Source organism: Ziziphus jujuba, chromosome 12, assembly GCF_031755915.1.
Source record: "Ziziphus jujuba cultivar Dongzao chromosome 12, ASM3175591v1".
Lineage (NCBI taxonomy): Eukaryota > Viridiplantae > Streptophyta > Magnoliopsida > Rosales > Rhamnaceae > Ziziphus > Ziziphus jujuba.
In genome coordinates, this window is record NC_083390.1 from 16,719,521 (window position 1) to 16,731,649 (window position 12,129).

A 12,129-nucleotide genomic window follows, 5' to 3' on the forward strand; every position below is an offset into this window, starting at 1 on the left:
AGTTCCTTGTCTCTTGGGCTTTCCGTCAATATAAAGTTTGTGAATTTTGGAGGTCGTTTGATAATTTTTCCATTTTTGGATCAATTAGTTAATTTTCGGATAAGTTGGGGACTGTGTTTAGACAAAATTGGTTAAATTAGTTAAAATTGGAGCTGAATTAGTGAAATTGGATATTATTAGGACCCATTGGGTGGTTCAATTTTGAAATATTAGGCTTCGGGTGAAAATCCTTAATTTTGGGTACTGGGTGCTAAGGACACGCGGTATAATTAGACTGTCCTGTGTCCAATTTATGCAATTTTGTAGTACTGTAAATTATTTTGAGACATTTGGTTTATACAAGTGTCTCTGGTTTAGTTGTTTGGAGCCTGAGGAATATTTTGTTATATTATAGGCACTCGAGTTGAGCCTGGAGGCGATCCTGTAAAGGAGCAGGAGTGAGCATCTACAGTACTGTGAGTGGTTATATCATTTTTAAATGATTTGGGTATATAGTATAGTATATATGTGGTTTAAATATTTTAGATATAGATCATTTGATTGAAATGTTGTTTTATGCATATATAAATATTTGCTTTCACATATGTGTTATCATTTTATATGACTTTTGATAATATTTTAAGTGATTTTCAATTTTAATGGGTCTATAAATGGACTTGTGGTATTTAAATATCTTGGTAATTAAATTGAGATTTTAAATCATTTTGGAAACTATTTGGTTTGAGAAACCCTATTGAAAATCAGATAATTTTAAGCACGATCAAATATTTTATAATTTTATGTGCTTAAATTGGTTTATGGTGAATATATTTCACTATGGTATTTCTGGTTTTCGTATGAAATGATGTTTTGAGATTTTGAAGTATTTAATTAAGCGGTGGAAGTTTAAATGTTAAATTATGATTTATGATACAATATCGTTTGGAAAAGTATATATATAATCTTAGAAGATTGTTTCATGTATACTGTATTGGTTATTTTTAAATTGATGTACCATGTAATGCCAATACCTTGGATAAGTATTATATTATATTATATTACCACGCGCTGGGTTTACCACTGTGCCGTGAGGTTGGTTTCATCCAACGGTTATCTATTATTACCACGGACTGTGAGGTCGGGTTTATCCGACGGTTTATTATTATTACCACGGTGCCGTGAGGTTGGTATCATCCAACAGTTTATTATTACCATGGACCGTGAGGTTGGGTACGTCCTGACGGTTATTTATTATTTCCATAACACCATTCATATATTGAGGGTCGTGAGTTGGGTGTATCTCACGGTTTGCATATTGGTAAATCGTATGGTACATTGTATGTGTTTGTATATATTGTTGATTTACAAATATTGTGGTGATTTCTACTTTTTCATATTTATTTGGTGGAACTGTATTCATTATATTTTATGCCCAAATGTTTATATCATGATTTGAGACATTTCATAATATTACAATGATTGTTCATTCATACTTTTGAGCATCAGTTTTTATGATATTAATTGGGTACGAGTTTGGACTTTGTGAAATGATTTTTGAACGGGAAACTTTTCAAACGAGTGTAACGAGAGGTTTTGAGAGAAAGATTTTTCAGAAGTAAATCATTATTTTTCTATTATACTATGCCACTCACTGAGATTCCTTTATCTCACGTTTGTTTTAAATTCGTTCCCCTAGGCCCAGGAAGCTAGTAGCAGTCTACCTCGCGCACAGCTTATCGCTTGTTTCCTTCCACTACAGCAGCCGTATTTATCCTTTCTTTACCTATTGTTATCTTCTGGACTTATTTATTATTTAATTGTACTCATAGACTTTGTTAACACTCTTAGAATGCTCTGATTTTAAATATGGGACTCAGTAGAAACCATAGTACTCATGTGTATAGTTATGGCCTGTAGTACAGTAGGCCAGTTGTGGACTTATTTATATATATATATATTTATATATTTGAGGCATTAATGTTAATGCTGGTGTTTGATTATCTACGTTTTAAGATGAGGTTCCATTAGATATTTTCTAGAGATTGTCCAGTGGGACTTCACTAGGCAGGATCACCCGGGAGATCCTGAGAGGGTTCCCGGGACGGGTCCTGTCAGAAAAGACTTTAATTTGAGGCTAAGCTAAAATCATGATAATTCAATGTTCCTTTTCTTTGTCAAAGGGAAAAGGGAATAGGTGTGACAGACCCATCAGAAGAACAAGTTTTGATTTCTATATTTATTTTATGTTACTTGTAAAAATCGTCCGGTAAAACATTATGAGTGATAGGTCCGTCAAGAACACGTTTTAGATGAAAATAATGACATATGCTTAATATGATAATCTAAATTCAAACAAGTTGGGGCTAATGCTTATGAAATCCAAAGTTCAGTTCAAATGCTTCCCCATTGAAATCCTGACCCCAATATAAAAAATAAACCAAATTACTCATTAACCCTGATTAATAAAGTTTTGAATCATCCTCCTATATCCCCTTACTTTTATACAGACAAAATATATTTTTTCTTGAAATTATCTCAAATTATAATGGAAGAAGATGAGACAAATAATAGGAATGATATTTGAATAAATAAGCAAAAATTTAATATAAGTGACAAAAATAACAATCTTTAATGCTTACTATTTCTTAGAAGTTACAAAAATAGTAATCTTTTAGGACATGAATCTTCTGTCTTCAACCCTATCCCACTATTTAAATATTGATACTTCATTTAATATGTCATCTCGTTTAACTTTTCTCATTATAATTTAAAAGATATGTACCATTTTTATAGTTTCCTCTTATAAACTCTATCTCAGGAACTCCATCATCGCCTTAGCAAATCTTCACCACCACTCCCATTTTGTCCATCAAATGCCTAGCATTAAGATAATTATCAGCCTCCATTAGCCATATCAGTGTCCCTATGCCAATAGGTATCGAATTTTTGAGGTCACCCATCCTAGAATTGACCTTGTTTGAGCACATTTAATTTTGAAATTCTTTTGAACCCTAAAGCTAGTCGATCTAAGAAGGCCTAAGCATTATGAGAGTGACTATTATTATATTTGAATTATCTCCTGATTTACACATAGATGATGTGAAATTGAATACCAGTTAGCTTGTTAGTGTCTTGCACCTGCTTATACTGATCGTCACAATCTACCCCATTAAGGTTAAGCATCTTCGCTGATACATTTTCGATCGTATAGAGGCTCTGATACCATTTGTAATACTCTACTTCCATTGGCAGACCTGTTATTATCTTCCTATATTGTCCCTAATTTAGTCAATTTACTCGTACTAGATTTTTTATTCAAAGCTTCTCAAGAGGTCAAGCATTAACTTTGGGTCACCTATTAACTTTGGAGTCTTTTTGAACCCTGAAGTCAACCAAAAAAGCCTCGGCGTTATGAGAGTGACTATTATTACATTTGAATCATTATTAATCTACACCCGAACGATGTGGATTGTACACTATATAGCCTGTCACTATCTCACACTGGCCCACATTGGTCGTCACATAAACCCCTAAAGTGTTTGGCGATTCAGCATCATCGATAGTGGAACCCCATGTCTTCACCACCAATCCTCTTCCTTGGATTCTTCCTTTGAAACGCTTTGGAAAGACGCCGTATCCTTCTTCCACTTCTTGTTCTGTACCCAATTTCATAACCCATATAAATCAATCTTGCTCAGTTTGAGCACTGAAGCCAAAGCCTATCTCCATTTATTTTCTCTTTAAGAATTTCTGACTTTTGAAGCAAATGGAAAGCACAGATTCATCAGCACACCTTTGAGCCAACCTAAAACCACCACCACCACCATAAAATCTTTATCCAGTTTGCCTTGTTCCGGACTTTTTGGTAAAGTAAACAGGTTCAATGGACCAACATAATAGATGTGGTGGTGTCAAATTTTCTTCCTCAAAAGGTCTAAGAATTCACCTTCCAAAGCATTGATGCCATTGAAAATGAAACCTCAACTTGATCCATTAGTGATAAAATATCAGGACCCGTCCAGAATTCCTTTCCCAGAACCCTAGACAAGCCCTGATCCCAAGGAAATACCACCAAACCTTCCAATGGAAAATCCGGCAGCACCTCCCCTAAGGGTAGGACTTACCAAAAATTACCTGCATTGAAAACACATTTCTATACTCATCCCCTTATTCCTCCCGCAAGACTACAAATTGATTCCACAAATTTACAGCACTTCAAAACAATAACGGCAAACCAGTGCATAAATAAAACATAAGTGTCCAAATAGTATACAGAGCTTCATGAAGTGCTAATTAACAGAAATACAACAAAGATGAAAGAAATAATACAACTGAAATGGACGAGTACAAAAGTACTTCTCGAAACACGATAGCGGCGGAGAATTGGTTTGCCCCGGAAGAACGTCTACCACCCCTTGCACCTAAGGGAACAGAACTTAAAAACGTGAGATGCTAACCATCTCAATGAGTGACCCTAGCTACTGAACACTTTTAATAATAATACTAATAATAGAACAAATAGGGGAATTGAATTAATACCAACAATTAATAGGTAAATAATTAATAGCAGTTGGAAATAATAATTTTCCCTCAAAACTCTCACTAATCACTCCGTTAGAAATGTTCCCTTTTTAAAACATTTTCACAAAACCTGATAGTTGTATTTCCCGAAAACCAAGGGATTAAACAATTTAATAAACAATAATAAATAAATACCCCAAATATAATTAAAACGTACTAAATTATAATAAATAATTTTTTTGAACATTTTTTGGGGTTTGAAAGTTTGTCCGAAAATTTACACTTGACGCACCACACCATATACCGGTGATGCCCTCCGATACCCAGCGTCCTGAGCACCGACTGGCGGGGAGATTAAAGAGAGAAACTTACAAACGGCACTTCGACGTCCCGACAGTACCGCTGCTGAAACCGTCATCCCGGCCAAGGAGGGGGGCGGCTGTGGCCAATATCAAACTTGCCTGTCCACGGTCTAATGGCAACTCACGGGAGACATAATACTTGCACGCTAAACCACATATACATACACCAGAACATCAATACTGTATGAATGCGTCTAAAATAATTATTAAATCAATCGTACCGTTCTTTCCAAAATTACCGTGGGAAATATATCAAATTTGCACACTTACCATCCCACATATTTTCATTTAACAAACCGGTACGAAAACATCGATAACCAATAAAATTATAATTTTTCTCGTAATACGAGGTTCAACAAATAAAATACCGTGGGCATAATTATAAAATTAAACCACCAATTTAACAAATATTTTCATAAAATATTTAAACCAATTATGCCCAAAAATACCATTTAAAACCACATACAAATTATTACTGAAAATACCTTACTCATGCATAATAATTAAAATTAAATCATAATAAAATAATAATTAAATTGCACCACATGAGCATAATTCAAATACCAATTAAACACCAATTAAATATAATTAATTACCCAAAATATTTTTAAAGGTGGGTCACTCACCTTAAGTGCGTATATCAGCTAAGATCCTCCGCAGGATCAACTCCATTACTCGTACGCGCACCTAAAACATCCACAATATACCAACCAAATATATTAATATTTTAATCGATAATTCCCAAATGGGTACCCGGAGAGCGAACACAAACGACAACTAAAAGTTACGAGTTATATACCGAATCGAAGCTTGAGTTATGAGGATCATGGATTCGGTCTTACTTTCCGGAGATCGGACCCGAGGTGGCCGGAATCTCACCGGAAAGCTTTCAGGATTCGACTCCTCAATTCTCCCAGACCGTCGTGAATTGGCGAAAAAGGATGCCGGATTTGGATTCAGGAGGTCGGAATCAGTGGACAGGGACCGGCGGTGCAACTGGGTACTCGCTGGAACAGTAACTTCCGGCGAGCCGTCGCGGTCACCGGCAACAGTCGCAGGCAGCGGCGCGTGCGGTGGCCATTGGCTGAGATTTTTGGCGGTTTTGTAGATCGAGGGGAGAGGATTCCAACGGGACCGGCGGTGAGGCAAACGGAGACCGGACGGCGGAGAGATCGAGATTTGAAGATTTTCGGTGCCTCGCCGGAAAACGCTCCGGTCCGGTGGCCGTGAAATTTGGTGGGCTGGCCGGAAATGAGGTGGTGGTGAGGGGTGTGGCCTGAAAATGGCCGGAAACTGGGCAAACGGCGGTGGAGGGAAAAATCGCCGCCGAGCTTCGCCGCCTCGGTCCGGGCGCGTTCGGCGACGGTCGGTCGTGAGATTTCAGGGTTTGGCCAGAAATGGGACGGCGCTCCCGTCTGGCCAGCGCGTGTAGCAAGAATCGGCCGGAAAATTGGATGATTCCGGCGGTCGATCGGCTTCTCTCTCTCTCTCTCTCCTCTCTCTCTTTCTCTCTCTTCCCCGGTGTTTTTGCCAAATAAAAGCCACCGTGGTGACACTGTTCATCCACGTGGACCAATCAGGTGATGACACATGGCGTTACTGTGCACTTAAGCTAGATATAATAAAATATTACGGTATCCGGCAAACTTCAAACATCCATAACTTTTTAACCAGATGTCCAATTTAAGTGTGCCACTAGTCTATGAACTCGTATCGACGAGTACTTTACAACCATACAAAAGTCAAAACAAAATTATACAACAGTAAAAAGTCAACTCCCGGTTCCTTTTGGACAGTTTGCACCTCGACTTGTTTTGCCTATAACTTTCAAACCGTAGCTCCGTTTTAGACGTGCTACTAGTCTATGAACTCGGGGCATCATGCACTTCGCCACGGTACCCTAGTCAACTAGAAATTCCAACTGGAACAAAAAGTCAACTTTTGACCCCCTCGGTCAACGGTCAACCTCGATCAACGTGCACGGATTCCGGTGTGATTTGGAACGGGGTGTTACATAAAACCATCACTAATGATCTGACAATCTGGATCAGAGTCATCATAGGTTCGGATTGAGGTTCATAAGATAGTCATGCTTGAAGGAAGGTGAATTTGGGAAGCCAACAAAGTCCACGACCCGCAAAGCGAGGACTAAGGTTTGGATGGTTGCATGGGCAGTTAGAAGTGGGTCTTGAATTGGGAGGTTCTTAGGGGTGACCAAGATGGTTATGGCTATTTTTTGGAGTGAAAGTTGGTGGACCAGGTTGAGGAAGACATGAGAGTGGCAATGTGCAGGGCATGGAAATACCAGGATGTGTGACTATTCTTTACATTGGTCGACATAGTTATCGAATCGATCTGGAAGAGAAAGAAAAAGGGTTTGGATGTCTGGTATGGTTTTGGTGTTGAAGTTTTGGTTTTGGAAGTGTTAGCTCGCTTAAGATTTGCGAAGGAACAATATCATACATAAACATTTTTTATTTGTAAGTTTTTTTAATTTATATTCTCACGATATGTGTTTATGTGAATAAAAAATAAAAGAAAATAAAATTATATATATATAATAGGAGAAATACTATAGTGCGGATCCGCATGCGGACGAACCGTACCATATAAACTCCGTATATAATAGTATCATTTCTTTATTGTGTTTGTTTGTCTAATAATATAATAATATAAAAATTAAGTTCTAAAATATTTTGCCTTGACATATTGAATAACGCCTCAAACTAGATTACAACCTCATGAGGCTAGATTTGGGATTGCCCCAAAAGCATTTGGTAATTAATTATCATCCCAGCCTGGTTAAACACAATTACATAAATCCACAGTTTTATAAGGTTCTGTGGCATTACCCTCCTTCCATATGTCATCGAAAGCTTGAAAAATCTCATTCTAGAATGGCATTAATCCAGCATGTATAGAAAAGAGCCAAATACTCTGAATTGAAATTTGAATCACGAGAAGTCACAGTATGCATACATCGTATGGACTTCCCAAGAATTTCGAGCCTACAATGCCAAGACCGGCCTCGCCTATATTTTTCACAAAACAACCCATCAAAATTTATGTTGATCATATTCATATGGTCCTTTGGTGGTCTCTATTAGGAAACTAAGGCTTACAATTGTAGTTAAAGTCGAAATTATAAAAATGAAAAATTTATACGTAAAATATTCAAATAAAGTAAATACAAAACAATTTGCAATTGTAGGACTTTATTATAGCAAAAAATATAATATATTTTTTTTAGAATAAAGGGAACACAATTAACAATATTCTTTTTTTATAATAAGAGAAAAACACACATTCTCTCTAACAAAAAAAAAAAAAATATTTAGGAGAAAATCCCCTTTATAATTCTCTCTCTCATACTCTTCTCTTTCTCTTTGTTTTCTATATTTTTCACACACCAAAATGGAATCACTTTTTTCAAGGAAGGGAAACACACACACACACACACATATATATATATATATAGATGTGGAAATTCTATGGTGAGGACGGTCCGTATGAGGATCATAGTATTAGTGATGGTTTTTCATAGTATTAATGACGGTTTTTTAGAAAATCGTCACCAATACTATGAAAAACTGTCACCAATACTGTGGTCCGTATGAGGACAGTCCGCACTATAGATGAACTGTATATAAATGACAATGGCGGTAGAAAGAGGCAGTAGAAGTGTTTTAATTAAAATTGAACTCTATCATAACAGTTTAATACTTGCTGTCTTTCACTCCCATGGGCAAATGAAATGGCTTAAAGGATAAACATGGATCTATTGCTGCGTTAGTAGAAGAGTGAAAAAGCTTTCCACTCCTTTGACTTGTTAGAAGCCTCATTAATTGCAAAAGACAAAAGTGGCTTTACTTGCCGCCACAGTCTCCATGTAGTTTCCCTATGTACATCAGTTGCCCTCCCTCTTCAAAAAACTTCTTATTAAAACTTGTTTGGCAAAGCATCATGTGCCACGGTAGTATGCACTTTGAGCTTATATACATGTTAATTGGAGTGATGGATATTGAAATTTGATGAGCGAGCTCTATTACATGATAACATTTGTTATATTTTAATCGATAGTGTAGAGATACAAACATATACTAAAATGCAACATTTTCCCCTATATTACAATTGGAGTTTTTACTAAATTAAAGGTTGAATTTTTTTTTTTGGTTACTTTAGCAAAAATTTGATTTTCAATGTGTGATAAATTGAGTCCAAATTTATAAAAATAAAATAAATACTATCCTTGAAGAAAAAAATGATTTCATTAGAATTTAAACAACTAAAATAATTAAAAACTAAAAAAAAAATGTATATTTAAAACAAAAAAAAAATTGCAGCTTAATTTTTCTGAACTGAAGACAAAAAATAAATAATTATATTGTAATATATTTTTGTTAGCTAACTAATTATATTAAGATATTATACTTGTAAGTAAATATTATATTGAAAATATTAATTATGTAAATATATTTTTAAAATATATCAAATTATTAATTAAATAGTTATATTGTTAAAATGTTATAGATAAATAAATAATTATGATTAGATGTAAGATAAATGAATAACATATATATATATATATATATATAAATATATGTTTATAGGAGTTGCATCTTCTATCCCCTTTTCCATGTTTTTAATCGTGCCTACCATTTAATTTGTTACAACTCATTTAAAATTTTATTTCTGTTTATTGTTAAGTCACTCCGTTATTTCCTTTGTTGTTGTTTCTAGTTTGACTTCTCCTTCCTCCGTATCGTGTTGTTTTTTCACACCCGTTTTGTTATTTGGTTCTCTATGATAGATTAACAGCTACCTAAGCTGATATGTCAATAGATAACGCGAAGGGATAATATAATTGTAATTTCATTACATAAATGGTGGTCATGTTGTACCTATCCTATAATGATAATTACATTATAATGATATAGTGATATCGATGTTAGCTCTAAATAAGTGAATAGGGATGCGATGTACCTAAATATTTTGTATATATACGTGCCCATCAAATCAATGTAATTAAGCCTTTATTATTTTATTCTCTGATTGCTAAACTTACACCCTAACATTGGTTCTTCAAAGGAATATACTGATAATAAGAAGAATGAGAACAAGAAAACTAAAATATTGTGTTTCTTTGAATTATTTCTGTTGTTCAGTCTAAAAAGAAAAATATATCTAGTTAGTGCACTTGTATAGCCGTGGAGCCCTCTGGCTGTTTAGAAACCCAATTTCTATCTTCCATAGTGTTTGTTTGTTCACTAATTTTGTCTATTTTTCCCCCTTGGCTTATCAAACTCTTCATTTCCCTGATGAACCCATTCTCCTTCAATTCTGCAATGATGCTTCTATTTAGGATCACATTTTTTTGCTGTTTATATTGTTGCTTATGTGAATTTGTCTGAAGGTTTCTCAATCTTAAACACATAAGGTTTCCTTGGATATACCCTTTATTATGACCAGTAGATCGAGAGACTGATTTATTATATTAAAAAAAAAAAAAAAGAAGAAGGAGAAGATGTGAAAACAAAAACAGAACAAATGGAGAGTTCACTGTAGAAGAGATTGAAAATTTTTAAATGATGTGTCATAATCTAAGTGGTGGAACAGAACTGAAAAGAAGAAAAATGAGACACAAGATTCAAGTCCATGTGCATATAAGTGAGATGAAATAAGAAAAACAAAAATTAAATGTCAGTGCAAACTTGGGCAAGAGCATGAGCTGCACAATTACGTTCCTTCTGTTTGTTTATTGTTATTATTATGATAAAATTTTGATTAGCAAATTAAGAGTTAGTCAAATCAATTGCATTTTCACGTGGGTCCATTTATGTATCACACTAAAGTACATTCATTTACATCACTTTATTAACAATTCTTCTTTTTAAATTGAATATTTAATGTAGCTTAAAATTCAATTATTTTTAATAAAATAGTATCAACCTAGGGGGCACACGTATTCGAAGTTTAAAAATCATGAATGCGTAGTTCGTTCGCGAAAATCATCACTTATTACCGTCAAGAGTTAACTATAGATTTTAACACATTACCGTTATATAAAAATACATATTATATATATTTTTTAACTTTTATGTTATATAATAATTTATAATTTTAAAATCTCAACAACTAACATTACAATTCAACTTGTTTAAGATATGTATATACCGATTGTCAGGTAAATTAAATGATGAAATATAATTTGATATATAATTATAAATAAACCATTTGTAAGTCTAGCTTAATATTTTTGGGGACACCACAAGCACTTTTCTAGTAGGCATTTTAATTCTTTTACTTACCATGTATAATATCAAGCATAAAATTTCTATTTATTACCACCAAACTACTAGGCAAGTTGAAGTTTTTAATAGGAAACTCAAGAAAATGATGAAGCTGATGGTGAATGCATCAAACAATGATTGGTCACTAAAGCTCGATGATGTACTTTGGACTTATAATATTGTAATTAAAATTTTTATTGGGATGTCATCCTATAGGTTGGCATTTGGTAAGGCTTGTGATCTCCCACTTGAATTAGAGCACAAGGCTCATTGGATAACAAAGTTGCTAATCTTTGATGAGAAAGTCGTCGGTCAACAAAGATTATTGCAATTGGATTCTCTTGAGCACTTTAGATATGGGGCATAGGAGAGTGCGAAGTTTTACAAGGAGAGAACCAAAAAATTGACATGAATACCAATAATTTATACCAAAAGCTATATTAAAATGAGATGGGTCATTGCCATGTCATGATTGATTTATTAACAAAATTAATCATTTTTAATATTTTATAAGATTATTTTGAATAAATTTTACAGCCTTATGTATTCCTTTCTTCCCATCTCACAAGTTGTATCCTTCACAGGTAAATTTCACGAACAGCCATTGTTGCATTCTCCACTACTGGTAAACTCTATCGGCTGCTATATGTTCCATCCATCACATAATTATAGAGAGAAAAAGAAAAAAAAAAAAAACTTCATCTTTCATTCTATTTTTATTTTTCAAATTTAAACAAAAAGTGATAAACATGTTGGATCTAAACCTATATGAACAGCAACGATAAATGTCCCCAAAAGTATGGCAAATAATTAAGAAAAGAAAAAAATAAAGAAAAAAAAACTAAAAAGAAAAGCTGAAAAAAGTTTCCTGAAGTTTTGTTAGCTTTCTCCAAGAAAGTCCCGTTTCTTCGTTTTCTTGTCTTCCAAACGCCACCTTTATCTTTTAAAAACTTAAATCCATTTGATAAATCTTCCTC